The sequence below is a fragment of the Podarcis liolepis genome (assembly GCF_965112155.1).
Source record: "Podarcis liolepis genome assembly, chromosome: 16".
In the NCBI taxonomy this organism is placed as follows: domain Eukaryota; kingdom Metazoa; phylum Chordata; class Lepidosauria; order Squamata; family Lacertidae; genus Podarcis; species Podarcis liolepis.
The window spans coordinates 37571163-37592092 of record NC_139567.1 but is presented as its reverse complement, the minus strand read 5'-3'; the positions used below and the strand labels follow the sequence as shown (position 1 = coordinate 37592092).

General features: G+C 42.3%; 1 protein-coding gene across 50 annotated transcripts in view; it reads right to left on the bottom strand.

Annotated features, from left to right (window-relative positions):
* Nucleotides 1-20930, bottom strand: part of MSI2 (musashi RNA binding protein 2) — a 451660-nt gene that overhangs the window by 110989 nt on the left and 319741 nt on the right. The window contains exon 1 of one of the 50 annotated variants that reach the window (XM_083480013.1): nt 20894-20914. The exons of the other annotated variants lie outside the window; for them this stretch is intronic. The gene's annotated coding sequence lies outside the window, so the exon portion shown is untranslated. Of the gene's footprint in view, nt 1-20893; nt 20915-20930 lie in introns of those variants that run through there. 50 annotated transcript variants of the gene reach the window in all.

The following is a 20930-nucleotide window of genomic DNA, read 5'->3' as shown; positions in this document are numbered from 1 at the left end:
TACTGCATCCTCCTGAATGAAGCTATTATTGGAAGCTAACAAGCTCTATTTAAGAGATAAGCGGTTAACAGAGTCAAACAGGGTGGCTCCCCTCCCTCTTTATTCAAATGAAGAAAAACGGCATATACATTTGAATAATCTTTTTTGAGGAAAAAATAAAAGGAAATGTGGGGGGGGGGGGAGGATAATGAGGGTGGAAGCAAAGACAAAAAAGCTCCTAAAATGTGGTGATCTGAGCCAAGCGAAATCACTGAAGGAGAGACACAGGCAGAAATACATGGTCTGGAAGTTTTTTTTTAAAAAAAAATGAAGCGGGGGGGGGGAAGCAAATACAAGCAAAAACAATTCTGGAAATATATAAAAAGTCATCTCATTCAGAGGCAAGTCAATAGCCCCTGAGGGACACTGAAACTCAGTGAATCATCCAGGAAATTGACTGATGTACTCTGCACTATTTTAGCTGTTTATATTGCTTTATGATCCAAAGGAATTCGGCATCGGCCTCATTATCAGATCAAGTGCATGGCAACCTTCAGAGTCACCCTTTTAAAGGAGGATGAACTTGGGTCCAAGAGTAGGAGCTTAAGTCCTCAAAGCACTCACTCCAGAGTCATCTCTGGGTTTATACTCCAGTGTAGTATCCCAATTCAGTGAAGCCTTGTGAGACTGCTTCGTTCACAGAGCCTGCAAATCTCTGCACATAGAAATAATAAGGTCATTGTACACAACGAGATTCACTTCTGATTAAGCATGCACAGGATTACTCTATGAGATGCACAAATCTGCCCACATTTTGGCCCCAGAACTGGGACCATCACGTTTTAATTTATTCACTGACTCGCTTAAACAGCCATCCTCACCCCCCCCATTGGTAAAATAATACTACCACCAGAAATGACGGCCATTTGGTCAGCTGATTGGGGGGAGATTATGGTCCCTTCCCCACTCATGAAACAATCAATTTGATGATTTGGATGGAAGAGATTTGGATCAGGACATAGAGTTGGTTGTTTATTTTTTATTTTCTCTTTTTGCTGCTGCCACCAAAATTAGAGAGGTTTCAGGGCCAGAGCTGGCACCCCAACTATAAAATGTTTGCTGCTTTCCAGCACAGCTAAAAGGATTCCTTCCTGGCCATGCCTCCTTTTCATGTTTGACCATAAAAACAGCACTTTTTTTCCTGGAAATCAACACTCACATACTGGAGATCATACATGTGTGGTGGGATCCATCAATATATAAGCACCCATCTGAAATGTCAACTTCAGTTTTCTCTGGAAAGGTTTTACGCATGTCTGGAAAAGCTGCTGCTGAGTCTATATTGCTGATCCCACAGCAAGACTCCCAACCTTGCTCCATTGTTAGCCACCGCAGCTCCCACCCTTCCAGCCACCTTGAAAGCACCAGGCAGTTAGAGAGGCTTGCCAATAAGAGATATACTGTTGAGGGCAGATGACTGAAACCACACATGATTAAAACAATTAAAGAAATTGGTAGAAGCCATAAATAAAGTTAACAAGGAATGCCAAAGGCGCCACGCACCAATTGCTTGGAAAAATTATGCCTCTGCATGCTGAGTTTTGGTGGGCTTTTCCCACCCGTCTCAAAGACAGCTATATTTCATACTTGCATTGGCTGCTGGAGAGGCCTCGTATTAGGTTAGCAGAAATATGGCTCGGATGATACTACCGCCATGAAACACTGCAGTGAGTGGTTTGAACCTGGTGGGATTTATTTGTCTACCACATGCAGTATGGACGTCTATTCAGCTGTGTGAGAGTCGACACACACACACACACACACACACACACACACACACACACACACACCAGCAGAATAGGGCCAAGCAAGACGTGGCATGGAAAATCCACTATAAGGCCACCAATGCTTAAAAAAAGTAAAAATAGAAACAGCGTCTTAAAATATGTATTTTTAAAAGCATTTAAATATTTTAATACTTTACTATGTATTTTAAATCAGTCTTCACCAACCGGGTGCCCTCTGATGTTTTGGACTGCACTCCTAGCCAAGCTGGCTGGGGGCTGATGGGAGTTGTAGTCCAGAACATCTGGAGAACAACAGGTTGGCAATGGCTGCTTTAAATTCTCGTTAAAGTATTATTAGCAGCATGAGGAAAAGGATGAGTCAAATCTGGAAAGTGGTGCAAAGTTAACAATTCCATTCCATTCCACCTGTTCTATGGTAATGCATATGCTAAGGTGTTAAAATACCCTAATCACAGCACCTCTGCTCCCACTAACTGTCCTGAATAGCTTTCAACTGATGGTGAAAAGTTCCCTGGTATTATTTGTGTAAGCACAAAACAACATGAGCCACTTATCCCAAAACATACTGTTTAACTAACCTGGTCCTCTACAAACAATCAATCTAACAAATGCATTTATATATCACCTTTCCCATAACAAAAGTGTGCTCAAGGCAATTTACAGCAAACACAACCTATCAGTTGGTAATAAAATAGCAAACTGTAACAGATACAACATCAGCATAGCAAACAAATTTGGTAATAATTCACTGCACAATTACCATTCAACATAAGGAGGTAAACTACAGAAGGTATTGCAGGAACCAGTATGCCCTCTAGTGGTGTGGATGAATCTACTTGCATAAATATGTTAAAAAACATTGGCAGCTTGTTTCCCAGAGCTCCGAAACATACAAGCAGGGGTGCCCTTTTCACCCTGAGGGTAGCATTCCGCCATGAGCAATATTCTGGTTGCCCATTTTAGTGGAGGGTGTGGCTAGAGGCAGAAGTGCACAGGAGAGGCCTAAAGTAAGCTACATTCCTACTCCAGAAAAGCCAGGGGTTTCTGCAAACACAAACACGCCCCTCTCCATCCCATCCAGGCAAGCAAGAAGCATTATCACAGAGCAAGAACAATTGAGGCAGTCAAAACTACTCAGGGAAAGTGAGGAATAGGACCAGTGAGGGCTGCTGCCTGCGAAGAGAGCATGTCGCTTGGGGAGAGCCCCAAGGCCACACTTCACTTGTGTGTGTATCCTCAGCTTCCAGGCTTTCAACTACAGAGTAGCCTACTTAATCAAGGATGCATGACCCTATTTGCCTGCTGTGAACCGAGTGGGGTAGGGATGGGATTTCAGCTTTTTCAGGGAGCAGGGGCAAATTTCAATAGCAGGAGGTTGGTGCTCAGTGGTGCTCCTCTCAGTTCCCTGCTGCTGCCAGATGCTCTTCCCTCTTCCCTAGAACGCCCCACTGTTTTTCCAGAAGAATGATCCTATAAAATAATAGATGTAATTCCAGGGTTTCTTAAGAGTTCTAACAAACATTACTGCCGTTTGATAATTTGCTGAGTAGATATTTTAATGGCAAAATGGAAAGAAATTGATTTGAAACCTGTGTGTGTGTGTGTGTGTGTGTGTGTGATATATTAGTAAGTAATATCATTTTTACTGCAGAAAATCTGCCCTCAAAAGGATAAATTGAATTTCTTCCATTGTTTATTTAATTAAATATTCATTCATCTATCTTATTTGTTATTTTTCTTCTAAGATACCTAATCGGTTTTGTCCTCTAGCTGTAGCTAAACATCTCTCTTATCTGTTTTTGGTTTTATTATTGATACTTAATATTTCAGTTTTATCTCTGTTTAATTTATATCCAGCTAATGATCCATATATTTCAATAATAGTCTCACTCTTTCAGAGATTTGAGAGGTTTTATAACAGTTAACACTATATCATCTGCGTACAATTTTATTTACATTATTTCTTTTTATCTAAACCCCAGTTATCTTAATAGTTTCCGTTATTGCAAGAGCTTCCAAAGCTAAAACAAAGGGCATTGTCGCCTTGTCCCTTTACTCAGTTCAAATGCAAAATCCCATTTTATCAATTTTCTAAAAACTAGTCTAAATATTTTAATACTTCAAAAAGCGGGGGGGGGGGGGATTCAAAGTAGGTAAGGAATGCTTGTGCAAGCCCCTTGCGGATGCCAACTTCTTACTCTGAGAGTGTTGGGAATAGATTATCTCTAGAAGCATTAAGTAGCCCCTCCATAGTTCTCTGATGGCTACTAGTTGCAATGAAGTATGTGAGAACATAGTGTGGGGACATGGGAGGTCCTTCTCACAGACTGTAGACAGTTCGTTTTTGGTTGGTGTGTACTGGAAAAGTGGTGTGCACTGTGCTGAGCAACAAAACCATAACAAACTGAATAATTTAGCCCTGGAGGTGAAATTGCTGCTGAGACTGGTGCACAAGTCCCTTAGCATCATTCCTAGGCAGCCCAGCTAATTAAGCAGCAGCAAGACCTCCCAAGAGCACACTCTCTCTGCTGATTCATGCAGTGCCTCCACTGCTGCGGAGCCAGGGTTGCAGGATGGCTTTTGTCCCCAATGGAGACCAGAAGCAGAAGTCTGGTGCTGTCTTATTCTAATCTTGTTGCCGACACTCATATCTTAACACGTATTCCGCCACCCTGCACCATCTCTCACTGGATGAAGGTAGAAATCCACACAGAGAACAATTTTTTTACAATTTATTCCAAATTACTCTACTAGTTCTACAATTATGAAGAGCTAAAATTTCACTCCAAAAAGCACAACTGCCCTCTTTATAAGAACTATAAGTTTAAGAACTGGTGCCTGAGCTTCCTTTTTTCCCTCCTTCCTTCCCGTTCTTATTTTCCTTGTGTGTGTTGTGTCTTTTAGAGTGTCAGCCTGAGGGGAGGGACTCTCTTACTACTGATTTTTGTAAGCTGCTCTGGCAGCCAGGTAAATATTATTTCAATACCTCAGCAGCTGGCAGGCTGTGTATTGCATGATGGGTTAGTGTTCACACGGGAGCACAGCCATGCGCACATACACCTCAGACAAGATGCCCCTCTTCTCCAATGCGGAGATTTAACTACCTGAGACTGTGTGAGAGGGCCAAGCACTGCAGAGCAACAATTACAACAGCAAACATTTAACTCAGGCCCTGGTTGTATGCGTCCCATAGGCATTTGGCTAGCCACTGCAATAACAGGAAGATGAGTAGATTCTATCTGGCCCCTGTGACAGTTTATTTTTTGGGGTAAAATCCTAAAAAAAGCTCAATAACTTTGATCAGCCCTCACACATGTTTACCTCATCAAATCCGGCCCTTTTTGAAAAAAGCTTGGGCACCCCTGGCCAAGTGGCTTGCTCCAGCAGGCTCTTCTTATACTCTTAGCAGGACTGACCAGTGGTTCCCATGCCCTGCCCTAGAAAAGTTCCTCGAATCCTCTGACATGCACAGGGGTTGCAGAAAGTGTGGCCAAAACTGAACTGGACCTTGAGCCAGATGGAGCTGCAAATTGGACTCTTTCTCAAACCAGATGAAACTTCCTACTGTAAAAGCTGTGTTGAAATTCCAAACTGCTTGCTCTGACAACCTTCTTGCCAACATCATTATCATCTTGATTTTTTCTGCATCTAAGCAGCAGGTAAAGAAAAGCACATGCAACTTCCAATTTCTCCTCTCCAATAACAATGCAACATGCAGGATCTCTTACTATTATTATTATTATAAGGCAGCTTGACAGCCTCGGCCGCTAGATAGCTTACTAAGTAAGGTTTCCCCTCCTGATTACAGGGGAATGTGTGAATAAAGCAGAGCCATATTGATTCACACCAATCTATGCATCGACTGTGCGAAAGCCACTTGCAATTCCCAGCAGCCTAGTAAGCTTTGCAATGGGGAAGAATATGACCAGGCAAGTTGAGAAAATAAATTAAAAGAGTGTCAACTTTTCTTGTTGCTTCCCTCGTTATTAATGGATGGAACGGGGGCTCGTTTATCAAGGAGAGGAAAAAATTAATTGACGCTGGCTTTAATATTATTATGCCCAGCTTGTCTGGTCACATTTCTTCATTTTTTTAAAGGCATTTTATTACAGTTTACAGCAGCCAGCTGCCAAAGCTAGCGGTGTAAACAAGAAAGCAGGTGCATGAATAATGGGGCAGCAGAAAGACAGCATTTCTTTCCTGTGCAAGCTGAACTAACCTAAGTGCAGGCAACGGGACAGACTAAGTAAATACAGACCTGCAAAAGATCACCTGGCAAGAAATCATATGAAAGGGCACGACAACAGGGGAGTAATATTTCTTCATTATCCAGTTCAAAACTGCAGAAAGAGGTTTTGGACAGTGGTGGGGACAGGATATTGCACATCCTTTTATCACATGAGGTGATTTGCGTTTGTAAAGCCCCAGCAGACAACCCATTTTTAATGGAAAGGTAACAATTTCAGCTGAGCAGGATCTTAAGGACTAGTAACGTCAGCTGTGTTCAATGATTCTTTACGCTATGTAAGATTAAAATAAGAAATAACACAGTTTGAACCGGATACTGGGCATCAAGGTAAACATCAGGCAAATGTTGGCCACTTAGCACCTTAAAGAGCAGCTGAAGACTGGCTAGGGCCACCTTTTAACAAAATTACACATCTTTTGTTTTCCACTGCTCTGATGCTTCTCAGATTCCAGTCATCATCTTGGTTTACTTTCCGGTGCCCTGGAAATAATTGTTCTGAGCCATTGCCTGTGGTGGAGGAGGAATCACCACCCTGCAAAAAACATGGTGGCCAAAAGCTGCTCAATGTACCCTCCACCAGTTAAATACAGTGTAAGTTTTTTTTAAACGGGAAGCTCAGTTGCACTTTTTTTTGGGGTGTGTGTGTGTGAAACCAGACAACACTTTTCCAGTGACCTCTCAACTCTGGAGCCAGCCATGCCAGGTATATAGTGGGGCCTGGAAGCACATGTATACCCCAAGCATAGGACTATGGTCCTAGAACATCGAAGACTGCATCTGAAAAGTGTATTCCCAATGTGAATTAAATCTCACCCCTGGTTGTTCTCAGCTGAAGGGGAGGGGGGTAGAAAAGCATACCTGTGGCCAAAGCTAGAAAATCCCAACCTCATTTAATTCTAAAGCTCTTGAACAGTGAGTCTGTGAATGACACTTGTCAAGGGAAAAGATTAGCTCGCAGGTGCTTTTTGGTGAGTGCACAAGGGTGTCTGAAGGGGGGGGAGGAGAAACACATTGCTTCTGTTTCTCTTGACAGACACAGGTATGACTGCCACTAAGATGTGCAAATGCACAGCCCAGGCCACAAGAGTAAGCTCTCAAAAACTGAAATCGGCAGACAAGTGCCTCCGAGCGAGAACTTCAGAAAAAGGTGCTAGCATTTCAATACAAACACAGCAGGAAAGCAGAGAGCTGAGGTCAGTCACACAGCTGGATAAAAGGGCAACAATATTCTCTGGCTTTTGCTCCAATTCTTTTTGTTCCAATTCTCTTCCCCTCTCCTGGATGGCTTTTGCAAGAGAGCTCATTCAAAGGTGTGAGGGAGGGGGGTGGTGGTTGTGGAAAGCGCACACAGAGCACGAGGAACACGGCAGCAAGCATGATCCGAGCTAAACAATCACACCCTGCTAGGGCTCAAGCTCTAATTCTTGCAAAGCATGAAATGGAGATGAGTTTCTGCTTCCTTCCAATTTTTGTTGTAGAACATTTTCAAATTCAGATGCTAAAAGATGGATCCTAAAGCCATATTGAGATAACAGCAGTCTACTTTTCCAAAATTGTGAGATGCCAATCCTGTCCGTCTAAAGAAGCACTATGATGCTTTGGCATACGGGACCAATCAATATTGGCCGGTGCCACAAACAATCCCTCCAGGGAAACTTGACTGCACAGCCCATTGCTGCAGAAAGCTTGGGCTATGGACTCTATTTTGCCCTTTGGCAAAATATGTATTTCTAATGGAGAACTACACAAAATAAAATGTCATGCAAGCATTTTCAAAAACTACACCCTTGTATTTAACACCATGTTCCATCTAAACTTATAGTCCTTGGCTGATGTCTCGAAGCATCACATTTAATTAAGAGGTGCAAAATGGAGCAGGGACATTTCCCCCCTTTAGCCCAGGGCGGTCCAATTTTTCATACCAAGTGGGCTGCAAGAGTACTTTGACGTGGAACCTTGTCGTACAGTTGGGGGGGGGGAGAGAGAGCAAGGCCATAATTTCTCACCACCACCACCCCCACAGAGCGCCCTTGGGCTGCCTTTCTAAAAAGACAGCTAAGTGAGGTGCCAAGCTTTGGGAAGGAGGCACGAAGCTCTGGCAGGGTACTAGAGTAAGGTTACCAGATTTTTTTCAATGAATCCTGGGACACTTTTCAACTTTAATGAATTTTGTCAGGGGACTGGTTTGTAAATCTGGGGACTGTTCCCTGGAAATGGGAGGTCTGGTAACCTTATACTAGAGTCCTCCCATCTCCTTCCTGAGCTGAGAAAGCGTTAACTAGGCTTTGGGAAGAAGGCTGGAGGACTCTAGGACCCTGTCAGAGCCTCACGCCTCCTTCCCAAAGCCCAGAGCCTTGCTTACTCCTTTGGGAGGCAGTGCGGAGGCGGTGTCAAATGTTGCTGGGGACCCCACAAAAAGGTATTGAGGGCCATATGTTGGACCCACTTGAGTTAGCCCTTTGACCAAACTGGAGCTGAAACTGCATATCTCCTATTTATGTTCCCAAAAAGGGGTGGGGGAGGGAGAGTGGGGAGAGGGCAGGACGGGAGGGGGGAGGGAGGGGGCAAAGTCATGCCCGCCCTGAGAAAGCTGCTGTCAATTCTCCACAGTTTATTACCAAATTTCTGAAATATTACATTTTTTTATTATAGCCAAACTCACTTCATTGCATTTGACAATACAGATAATCACATACCATATGCTTGAGTGTTTTGAAAGCGATGTATGTTGACAGCACTTTTTATTCATGATGCATAATTCTATTCACGGCTAAGCAAAGAGGCAATGAAGCACCCGGGCTAGGGTGGGTTTTTTTTAGTGGCTTAATAACAGATTAACAATACTGCAAGTAGATGACACTTCACTTTCAGTCTAAATGGGAAATGTTCTTTGGTTGAAAAGAAGGGCTTATCAGGGGGATACTCACAAACACATTTCTAATGACTTTCGGCTATCGTAACCTGGCTTCTGAAACCTAATATTGAAAACAAAGGGTAGGGCACCATCCAATCCATGCTTTAATCTCATTGGCGCATGACCTCCTGACTAGCACACTGAGCTATTAAGATGTTCAAAATGGGCCCAGTAGAGGTAAAACAGCAATATACAGAGTTCTGAGTGAATGGCTTAAAGATAGCAATTCAAAGTGAAGGACAGCTGAGGCTCCACAGAAACACACCTTTTCTATCCCATAATATCTCCTTGATGCGAGAGAAGGCTGTGAGGGCTCTGGTTCAACTGCTCATCGGACCTTCTCCCAATTTTAAACTAAACCACCACCAATTAAAAGGTGGGAACCGGGAAGCACAAACCATATTCAGAAACTGAAAACGTAAGATTATCCACACAATGATATAAAAGAGAGATTACAAAGAAACAGGTCTATGTTGTCTGCAAGAGCTCCCAATCCAAGGAAGTGAAAGTTTCTTCCTCAAAAGAAAACTCCAAAATGACCAGTCCAGAAAGTGAGGAAAGAAGAAAGACTATAATACAGCCAAAGTTTGGACAGTAGCAGGAGAAGGCTTTTGTCCTTCCCAGGGTCACCCAGTAAATGTCTAATATCAGCCTTGTCAACCTTGTAACAATTAAGGAAGAGAAAAGAACATTTATTTACTATGCTTATATACTGCCTTTCTGCCAAAATAAGGCAACTCATATTTTATAATAGTGTTTAAGGCTTAAATCCTAACCCCACTTATCTTGCATCACTATTAGCATGGGTTTTGTGGCAAAATTGTCATACACACTTTCTGTAGGCTTTCGAGAGTAGTTAGAGGTTCTTTCAGTCTTTAGATCAAGGTGTATATGTACTGTAGGATTTGCTGCTTGCTTAAATTGTAATTTTGCTGCCTGAAGCAACTTTTATCTGTTCTGTCACTTTAATTTCATGTAATAAACCAATCTTTCTTTTATTACTTTGGTGTGAGAATCTCTTGTGGGCACAAGGTCTTTCATTAGGAATTGAATTGCGTTAACTGAATTGCATGAGATAGTTCTGGGACTGGAAAAGCCAAATGGCAATTGGTTGTGTCTAGACTTCAGGAAGGGAGCCTTCTCTGTCTCACTTCCCTTTCAGATATAGCCAGGAAAATGGCTGCTGATGAAGACAGTCCTGAGAGGTGAGGAATCAAATGGAAGTTGGTCCCGGCCAGGCTGGTATTTTTGGGGGGGTAGGGGTGGGGGTGTCTCAGCTTTCTCTCTGAAGCTGGGCATGAGTGACATTAGAGATTTATACCATGATCTGCTTCACAAATAACACTAAGCCATGGTTTCTTTAGCTTAACTATGGTTTGTTTGTACATCTGAACCTACCAACTCAAGTAAATATGGTTAGTTTGTGGCCTACAAACCAGAAACTGAAATTCTGGTTAAGGTTGACTTATGAACCTTAACCTCTGCTTCTGTTAACTGGTTTCTCATCCAAACATAGCATTCTGGATTAACTCTAGTTTGCCTCAGTGCTCCACCATAAATGTCTACTAATTAGAAAATAATACCAATATTAGGCAAAACAAACAGTAATTATTTTACTCATCTAATCAAACGAACAAACCATGCTTAAAACAAACCATGGCTTAGTACAAATGCAGCCTTTGTAAACATGAGGGACTTGCAGCACATGTTTTCTGGCTGGGCACCTTTGCCTTTAGCAGTTCTGTGTGAGACATCAAATCGACAGATGAATCTTTCCCAATCAATATATTTCAGTGCTGGGGAAACCTGAACCTGGCTGGATTATTTTTTTACTTGGCACACAACTGTTGAAGGCACAGAAGACCCACCAGAGAATGTCAGCAACTCGTAAGTGTCTTGCAGAGGCTCCACGTGGGCCACAGGGTTAGTTTACTTGGATAAACAACAAGCCCCATAAGCAGCAGCAGGTTCTGCTGTTCAAAACAAGTCCCAGCCTACCTATCCATATACCTTTTTGGCATATTAACATCCCGAGTGACACTTGGAGAGAAATGAAACGCATTACTCTTTCAGCAGCAATGCAAGGGAGAGACCTATGAAGCTATTTTCTTCCTTTTCAGTGGAAAAAATAAACCCTGAACCGAGACTTTCTGTAACCAAAGGATGGATGATTTACACTTTATCCCAGGGCTTTAAAGTGTCCCTCTTAGAACAATCAAGGCCATTTCATGCTTCTCTTAAGCTTTTTCATTTGCTACAGAGATTTGCGCAGAACAACTGTAAGCCTATTAGATTATGTTACATTTAGAGGGGAAAGCGTCTAAAGGAAGGGGGGGGAGCCCAACTACTCCATCAGAAATGCTTGCGCTTGATCTGGCATGCTTTTAATGCTCGTGGCTCAGCATAACTCAGGGTCTTAACCCAGAACATCTCTCAGATAAAAGGGGTGGAAATGCTCATTTTCCCCAACCAGACAAAATAATAAAAATAAATGGAGGGGGCATATGTTCAAAGCCGTAGAAGGCGGAAAATATTTAAGAAATGGAGGCAACTTTTCCCTGGATCCCAGTGCTGGTGTGAAAAAGCTTTTAAACAATTCCTGAGGAGCAAAATAGATTGGAGGTGGGCAAATGTTGTCCCCATCTTCAAAAGGGGTGGGGGAAGAAGACCCAGGTAATTACAGTGGTACCTTGATTTTCAAATGTAATCTGTTCTGGAAGACTATTCAACTTCCGAAATGTTCGAAAACCAAAGCATTTACTTCTGGAAGCCATGTGGCATGTTCAGCTTCCGAAAAGGGTTTGAAAACTGAAGCAGTTACCGGTACTTCCAGGCTTTCAGCGTTCGAAAACCAAAATATTTGACTTCTAAGACATTTGAAAACCGAGGTTCCACTGTACCAATGGGAAGGGTCTAAAAGGCTACACTGGTTTTCTCCTGTTCTGGAGGGTAGGACTTGAAGCAATGGCTTCAAGTTGCAAGAAAGGAGATTCCGATGAAACATTTGGGAGGGAAACTTTCTGACAGTACAAGCTGTTCAGCAGTGGAACAGACTGCCACAAGAGGTGGTGGACTCTTCTTCCTTGGGAGTTTTTTAAACAGAGGTTGGATGGCCATCTGTCATGGATACTTTAGCCGAGATTTCTGAATTGCAGGGGTTGGACTAAGTGAGCCTTGGGATCCCTTCCAACTCTAAGATTCTATTATCCTACTACAACCTAGTGGTGCAGCAATAAAACTGCTACCACATTTGCAAAGCTAAGGGTTTGGTATGGTTTCAAATTGGATGGGGGACTGAGTGTAGAATGCTACAATTCTATGAATCTCATTTCTTTCTTTCTTTTTGATAGAGTTCCTGGATTGGTATTCCTTTCATGTGATGGTTCTGAGGCAGTTGGAGCTGAGAGTTATGAAAGCAATGGGAAATTGAGGAGAGATGGGCTCGTGAAGAAAGGGGATCCTTGATGGTGAATCAGGAGAATGTTGTGGATGTAGTGTATCTTGATTTCAGTAAGGCTTTTGACAAAGTCCCCTATGATATTGTTGCAAAGAAGCTGGTAAAGTGTGGACTGGGTAAGGTAACTGTTAGGTGTATTTGTAGCTGGTGGACATATTATTCTTCGAGAGTGGTAAGCAGCTTAGGTTTACACAGCAAACTAACTGGCATGTGTTCTATTACAGAGGCCTGCCGCCACCAAGGGAGGAACATTCTGGTTGCAAGTGATGGAGAATGTATCCAAGTTAAATATCAGAGCTGTGACCCACTGGTTGATCCTCAGCAATAACCATCAAGGGGCCCTTTTTGGTATATATTGAAGGTAATCTTAGTAACTTACCAACTACAGTAGGTTTGACCTAAATCTTCCAATGTTATAAACTAAAAACCTACACCAGCTGTATGAGGAAATCATTAAAGGTAGAAACCCGAGATCAGGAGGGAAGGAAGTCGCTTTTAGCAAACTGTTTGTATGTACACTTTTTTCTTTTTTTTCTTTCTTTTTCTTACTTCTCTAATTCTTTTTTCTTATTTAATGTCTTTTTAATGTATACTGGCAGTGTTTATTTTTGGATGTGTGTGATGAAGAAAATTTAATAAAAAGATATATATATATATATAAAAAGGGGCCCTTTTCCTCATGAACCCCTATCTCCTCAATCTCCCATTGCTTTCATAACTCCAGCTCCAAATGCCTCAGAACCATCACATGAAAGGAATATCAATCTGGAGCACCCTAAGGTGGGTTTATGCTTAGGCCTAGTATTCACTGGTATAGTCAATCTCAGGGCTGTGCCTGCTTCAGACTGCAGGTGGGAGATCATTTATTCATTTAATTGCCCATCTCCATTCGAAGGAGAGTTCCACAGTTGGGTTGCCCCTACACACAAGGCCCTCTCCAGTAAACACCCTCTTGACACACTTGGAGGCAGGTGACACACAGAGAAGGTCCTCTGCGGATGATCTCGGAGGAAGGTTCATGTGGGAGTAGGCAGTCCTTTAAGGTCAGAACCAGCACTTTGACTTGCACTCAAGAAATGTACTGGGAGCCAGGGAATATTAAACGTATTTTCTTTACCTAGAAAACTGGCATGCCAAAGAACGAGAAAGGAAGTGGGCAAGGGGGGGCATACTGCCTTATATTTAGAGCCCACCTGGAAATATTTTTCTTTCCTTTCCTTTTTTAAAAAATATTCCACATCAGATTTTGAAGCCAAATTTCTGCTGGAACCAAACTGTGAAATGAAGGGACAATGCACATACTTTTAGGTTCACTCACAACATCTATCAATCATGAGTTAGGCTCTTCTTTGAGGTACCTAATGGAGAAAGCAATCAATATAATGCAATTCAGCATATTTCCCATCTGATGGGTTGTTACAAATTTCCATCTTAGACAGAAAGTGAGGCTCTGAAGCTGTAGAGCTCAGTCAAAAAGAGCATAGGAAAGTAACAAAACAGAAGATGCTGGCTTAATAATTAAAGTTTCCACCTCTCATTTTAAGGTATAACAAAAACCCAGTACATACATCTTTGTCTTGGGACCCCTGCCCCACAAACCAAAGTGCAAAAGAGAAAAAAGCAAGTCTTATGGAAGATGGGAAGGAAGGGTGTTCAACAATTATAGAGCAGCAACTTAAAGTGTCTCTCTTGGTGCAAATTCAAGGGAGCGCCATCAGAGAAGGGAATGAGATATGAATATGTTGGTCTTGGATATGCTGAGGTCCTAATATAGTCCCACTCAAAATGAACTCATACTTAAGTGCTAAGGCCAAAAGTCTCTAGGTCAAGGCCACCCTCCCAGGAGTCTTGTCCTTTTCTTTGTTGAACCAATTGCCAAAAATATGTGTGTCAGAGAGACATATTAATGCAACAAGGTAGAAAATGGCACCCCCTTCCCCTTCCATCAACCCCCTGCCCTGACAGATCACAGCTTTGCCTCAGATCAAAACATAACCAACAAGCAGCCAAGAGCTAAAGGCAAAATGACATGTACAGCCACCATGAGCTAATCTGGCACAAGATGGAGCAGATGTGCCAATTGCTTATTAAAGCTGCTCCCCATTTCTCGTAAGGTACCAATTGGCGACAGATACTGCCTCTTGAAAGATGGAGGCACAGCACACGCCCAACAGGACTCTATGTCTCAATTAAGTTGTAACGGCCTGTTCCAGGGGTCTTTATTAGTCCGGTAATGATCACTTAAAGAAGGTTAGAGTCCTAAGCCAAGGGCACCCAATTCTATTAGCTGACTTGTTAAAAGCTGCCAAGCAAGTCATTATTTCTATAACCACTTTCTTCACCTTTAATGATGGCGCTTTTACACTTTTGTTCCCGATGTAAATGACTGCAATTCACAAAAGCTTGGAGGGGAGTGGGAGAAAAAACTCACCAGCTGCTGCAGAAATGGCCTGGCACAGCTATTCCACCATGAAGATGATTCATGAGATACAGTTCTATAAGAGTCTGGCTGCTGATTTAGATCAAAGGCCAGCACCCTATTCTCACAGTGGCCATCTAGATGCCTAAGGGAAGCCTGCCAGAAGGACCTGAGTGTTAACAGCACCCCCATGCTCATATTCCCCAGCAACTGGTACCCAGTGCATATTGCCTCTGGGGCTGGAGGTAATATAGCTGTCATGACTGGTCTGCTCTTAAAGTCAACCAGTTTGGTGGCCATCACTTCATCTTATGGTAGTGGAGTTCATAGTTTAGCTATACACTACGGGAATAAGTACCTACTGTTGACTGACCTAAATCTAGTATTAAGAGAGAGGAAAGAAAAACCTCGTGTCTATTCACTTCCTCCACACTGTGCATAATTTTATACATCTCTCCCCTGCCCACTGTTGCTTGCCTTCCCCCTTCCTCAAAATAAAAAGGCTTTTCCAGATGCAGGAATTGCTTCAACCCCTGGATCATAACTCACTTATTTGAGACTCATCTACATTGATTTCAATTAGGCTTCCCACCGAGTACACATGTATATGATTGTACTGTGAATCATTCAAAGAATAAATTAAATTTATTAACTCTTTGACAAGAGCTGCAGTCCAGCAGGCACATGGGCTTGGTTGCCTGTGTCGTTTCTGGATAGCAGCAGGAGGAAAGACTTTAGAGTATAGTCTGTGTTTAATAGGGATGAATACATCAGTGTATTTCCGGTTCATGTTAATTTCACATAGTCAATTCTATCCCATTTCCACAATAAGCTGACAATTTTTTAAAAAGCAAGAAAATGTATTTACAAAACTTAATTAAATACTATTTTATCAGAAACTATTATTTAAATATAAATTTTATTTCAATGTCTGCATTTCTAATGCTTCCTTTCTTAAACACTACCAATCCAGAACACATTTACCATCTTGGGAACAATTCATTTAAATCTTGTTTCTTGAAATAATGATGTTGTTAGACTGACCAATATTCATATAATTTTATTGCAAAAACTGCCTGTGCTTCATTTCAAGGTTCGCTCTCTCTCTCTCTCTCTCTCTCTCACACACACACACACACAGAACAAGAGAGCGAGAAACCTGTGATTCCTGGTTAATACAAACTCATTAGATCTTGAGCCAGGGCCAGCGTATCCATGAGGATGCAAAGAGGCAGCAGATCCCAATTTAGATCTTTATTTCCCCACCACCAACCCTTGTTCCTGTTGTAGATCTTCACTCATCACTTCCTCCCTGGTGAGGAAGGAGATTCCAGTTTGTGGTTCGCCTCAGGCCGCAAAACATATTGGGCCGACCTTGGTCTTGAGACAGCTGTAGCTTCACTTAAGAATTTTACTAACCAAATGCTTACTACAAGGCAAGGCAACTCTGAAGGTCAGACTGCTGCTGCATACCAGGTGGCATGACAACATGGCAAATAGCTACGTAGCTAAGATCACTCATTTTTATTAATCGGTCATCTAGTCGACCTTACTGTCTTTAAGATATGAAATCTTGCAACTTGCAGAAAGGGTTTTGTGCTCTTCATCTCCAACCAATGGATGCTGCAGTGGAATTTGGGAGATACAGCAATGGAGGAAAGGTTACACTCATGTAGATCAGGTCCATAATGTGCATGACTGTCCTTTGTATAAAGCCTGCTGAGACGTATTCTTGGTCAGACTGGCTTTATGGCCAGCAAAATCTGAATAGATTTTCATGCTGAAAGATAGTAATAAGATGGTGACCTAGAAAAGAGGCATCACTTGCAGTGGGCATAACTTACATACGATCACAAATTGTGAGTAATGAACTATCAAACTGCAGAAGTGACAATCATAACTGAGTGTTAGCGGACTATACTGTGCATTTGCAAGGATATAGTTTTATATATCTGACATGCCGTAAAGCAGGGGGTTTTTTTGCTGAGCAGTAGAGAAATATTAAGAGTCAGCTCTCCCCACCTCACGATAATCCCTTTCCAAAACACAAGGTACAGATAGCTCCACTGAAAACACGAGTTGCAAAGAGAGAGAGCAAGACAGAGACAGAATATACTCATTTATCTATTTTAACCCTTAGATTAATTAACACTTTAAATCAGCTCACTAAGTATGGTGCGAACCAAAACATATACAGTGGTGCCCTGCAAGACGAATGCCTCGCAAGACGGAAAACCCGCTAGACGAAAGGGTTTTCCGTTTTTGAGCTGCTTCGCAAGACGAATTTCCCTATGGGCTTGCTTCGCAAGACGAAAACGTCTTGCGAGTGTTCCGATTTTTTTCCGCTCCCCCCCCCTTTTTCTAAGCCGCTAAGCTGCTAATAACCTTTTAGCCGCTAAGCCGCTAAGACTTTAATAGCCGCTAATCCGCTAAAAGCGCTAATCCGCTAATAGGGTTGCTTTGCAAGACAAAAAAACCGCTAGACGAAGAGACTCGCGGAACGGATTATTTTCGTCTTGCGAGGCACCACTGTAAAACAAAACTCTACAGAGACCCCCACACTGTGGCACTCCAGCCAAACAGGTCACTGACGAGTTACCTGTACCCCATGCGCAGAAAGGAACTGAGCAGAAACCAACCAACAGCCAAAAAGACAGGCTGGGCATATTCAGGGAATGTGGGGGGATGGCAGACATGCTGCCACGTTCAAGTTCTCTACCTTGATGCAGCCTAAATTGCATTCTGCGCTCTCTCTCTCTCTCTCTCTCTCTGCTAATTAGGTAAATTTTACTCTTATTTTGTATGAAACGTATCTATTTCGTTCTTAAGCTTTTAAAAATGCAACTTGTCTGCACACGAGTCAATGGAGCACAAGGCTTCTAAGTGCTTTGTTTTTGCTGGGAGAGGGTTGCAGAGAGAAATGTAACTAGACTGGATGCTGCTGAAGGGAAATCTAAACTGTCTCCCGTTGTCCCATTCTGTTCAGCAATATTAACAGTGGATTACATTACAAGACAGTCATAAACCTCTACTGCTCTTCAACACACACACACAGAGCCATTGCCACGAACCTGCCCCCCCCCCCAGCCGCCACTTACAACTGTGGATAATGGGCTGCATTAGCATAGTACTTTAAAATGTATTCGTTAAAAGAAAAAATGTTTCTCTTGTGAAATGAGACCTCGGTAAGAAAGTGCATCAGCGATGATTTTTGCTGCCCAACCACAAGAATGCTAAAATCCTGGGTTTTTCCATTGGGCAGCTCTCACTTCCATCCCAGGGGATGAAATAACCTAAGCTTCGAAAGATGGAGCTTCTTTGGCAATTGAACTGTAAGTTGAGAACCACCCTATACCAATGGATATTGCTCCTTCACTTAGATGCCAATCCTAGTTGTAACTTCCCTCACAGGCTCGTTTATGATTGGGCACAATACTATCCACACATTCTGCCTGATGACGCTGATTCTAAAGGAGCTAAAGACAGACAGACAGACAGACAGACAGACAGACAGACAGAAAGATTAAAATCTTGGCCAGCTAACGGGCCACACTGGCATCAGGTGGCATGGCCAGAATCCAGGCAAAATTTGCCCAAACAAAAAGTATGTGCAAATCTAGCCATAGAGTGGCTTTGGCATTTTGGGAGAATATTGCTGGGTAATGCTGGTGTTGCACAACAATGTCCTTATTGTTTAAAATATGTAGATAAGATGCTCACAAATGTATTCATTCTGCAAAAAGGGGAGCTTAATTTCTAATTATTTGCTCCAGTTTCCCATGTGCACCCAAAGCATACCTAATACGGAAGTATCTTTTCCAGTGTACCCATACGCAGCTTTGCCACCTGGCATGATATCTTTGCTAGTGTCTTTCTTTTGAATTTTAAAGTCTTTGAGGAGCTAGGCTTATACAAGGGAAAGAGTTGCAGTTGGTAGGAGAAAAAGTACTTTCAAGAAGAATAAACACATTTTGAAGATAGTTTAAGAAGGTGTGCAAGATGCTGGTACTTATGAAAGTGGCTTACTTGTTTCCGCATTACAATAAACTGCAGTTCCCTTAACACAGTCGTGTCATTAGTTACTTGACTGGTTTGCTTCATGCACAGGTAAACATTTAACACATCTTAGGTGTATGCCTACAAAATAATTGTGCACAGATCTGGCTACCTCACATTCAGGTGGACCTGTTGGAGAACTGTTGGAGAACTGCAATTTGCTGTTGAATGTATAGACAGTGGTAAACTGGGGTTGGCTGTGCACAATGTGCAAAACAGTCTTTAGGTGAATACAAGCATGTACACCTGTATGGGTTTTTTTTCCCTGTTTGGGACTTGTCCGAGAGGTTCATGAATCATGAAACAAGTGTACCTGTTTTTCATCCGACAAATGTTGGAAGCCATGTTAGCACAACGCATACATGGTCACAAGAAAAGTGGCATGTAGAGACAGGGGACTGAATATGGCATTCTTGGATGACAACTGGTCGAAGCAGCTGTACTTTACACAGTAGTCCAGCATGGCCAATATTATGGATGACACACACAAGCTGCCAAGCTTGGGAACTCATAACTGTCAAGGTACAATATGGCGGCCTGCCAGGCCCAGAGCTTTCACATTCACTATGCCAGAACATCCACACACAATTTAATTGCATTATAATTTCAAAAGTGCTTTTCAAACTGAAAAAAGACATTCACTGATTAACCAGTGAAGAGCAAAATTGTTTATGAAATTGAATACAAAAAGCTACAGAAATGTAATTGGGTCGTTCTAGCACCTAATTTTCAAGCCATTTTCCCACTTATTTAATCACGAGACACAAAAGGAGCGAGTGAATTGACTTCATACTAATTAGATTACTCCCTGCGATACTCACAGCCCATATTCCAACTGGTTGATAGCAACGTTTTAAAAATGAAACAAAAGCAGGGGGAAATGACAACAGCTTGTCTGTGGGATCCACTTATTTCAAAATTGGCTCCTTGTCTATGGGAACGCCATCAACGGGCTGCCAGAGGAGACCTTCCTCAACTGCAGCTCTTCACTCCTAAAATAGGCCTGGCAGTAGCATGTGAGAGCCAAATAGCACCTCAGAGAACAGTTTGGGATCCTAAAGGCCCAACTTGTACAAAAATGAGAATTAGAAATATTATGCATAATAGCGATGCATAACGAGTCTCAGTAGATTCAAGGTTATCAGTACACGGCAGCCAATATCCACTCTGTCAAACACAGTAATTAGGAGAGAAAATTATTCCTAAAGGCACAGTCCACTGGGAAGTTCTCCTACTAAAAGATGTATTGAACAGAAGATGGCGCCCATTCATTTCCACGAGTCATACGAAGGGAAAGATTTCAGCGGATTGTGTCCACTCTTATTAATTTAAACAGGCAAAGAGAAACAAACATCATAAAAGCTGGAATCCAGTTAAAAAATAAACATGTCTGATTTGATTCAAACAACTCCCGAGTAGCAAACCTAATTATCCACATTCACCTTGCAATGCCAAAGCAATTGAAAATAGAAAAAGAAATTCCATCTAACCAAACCTCTGGCTAATAGTTATTAACTGCCTCTTTGAACAATTCATTTGTTCAAAATTACTTACAAGGAAACACAAAGCTCCAAATAAAAATAATAAGGGCAATGAAATAAAAATGCTTCCTAACTGAAATGCTGGCCCACCCGTCAGGTGCTCTCTTTCCCTTATCGACTGACATGAATGAAATTCCATTTTTTCCCTGAGCCATAAGTACTAACTTATGGGGAGATACCATAAGTTAGTACTAAGGAGGGTCCTAGCCACTCTCACTTTCTCCAGGTAAAGCAGGAATAGGGTACCTGTGGCTCTCCAGCCCTACCAACCCTGGTCGATGGCCAAGCGGGGAGGAACCAATGGATATTGGGAATCCAGCTACATTCGGAGGGCCACAGATGCCTCAGTTGAAGATCTCATGGGAGAAAAGGGCACCCCTCTCCCTAGGGAGACCTCAGAGGACTGCCTCCAGCCAGAACAGATGATAAAGGCAGGTATATAGGTTCACATTGTATCGGTCTAAACTTACACACACCTATTAGACGTGGCTTCGTGGAAACCAATGG